The sequence below is a fragment of the Humulus lupulus genome, chromosome 1 (genome assembly GCF_963169125.1).
Source record: "Humulus lupulus chromosome 1, drHumLupu1.1, whole genome shotgun sequence".
NCBI lineage: Eukaryota > Viridiplantae > Streptophyta > Magnoliopsida > Rosales > Cannabaceae > Humulus > Humulus lupulus.
Window position 1 is genome coordinate 76,301,646 of NC_084793.1, and position 650 is coordinate 76,302,295.

Below are 650 nucleotides of genomic sequence, written 5' to 3' on the forward strand. Positions count from 1 at the left end.
ATGTGGTCCCCCACAAATCTCGCAAATCATGAAATTCTGTACTTGCATTGCTTGTGCGGCGAGGTTATTCTGCTGCAATTGCTTGGTTAAAGATGCCACTTGAGTAGTCAATAAAGCAATAGGATCAAACTCTAAGACTCCTGCCACCTTCTTATTCTCACGCTCAGTGGGCCAATTGTAGTTATTCATGGCCATCTCTTCCAGTAATTCATAAGCTTCATTAGCACTTTTTCTCATAAATGCTCCTCCCGATGCTACATCAATAATTGTCCTTGTATTTCCTCCCAAACCATTGTAAAATGTATGCACCAACAGCCACTTCTCGATTCCATGATGTAGGCACTTCCTTTGCAACTCTTTAAAACGTTCCCACACATCATATAATGACTCCCCATCTAGCTAATGGAAGTTATTAATCTCACCTCTATATTAGGCTGACTTCGCAGGAGGAAAATATTTACCAAGGAACTTCTAAGCCAAGTCTTCCCAAATGACTATAGAGTTGGCTTGTAATGAATTCAACCAACTCTTAGCTCTGTCTCTTAACGAAAATGGGAATAATCTTAATCTAACAGCATCGTTACTCACCCTGTTAATTTTGAATGTCGCAAACAGCTCTAAAAAGTTGGTGTTATCCAGATTTCCGGATA

The 650-nt window shown here is 39.8% G+C and overlaps 1 non-coding gene across 1 annotated transcript; it reads left to right on the forward strand.

Moving 5' to 3' along the window:
* Positions 1-325: 325 nt before the first annotated feature.
* On the forward strand, positions 326-431 carry LOC133813226 (small nucleolar RNA R71). The gene has a single exon (XR_009884262.1). It is a non-coding gene; the product is annotated as a small nucleolar RNA R71 (small nucleolar RNA).
* The last annotated feature ends 219 nt before the right edge of the window (positions 432-650 follow it).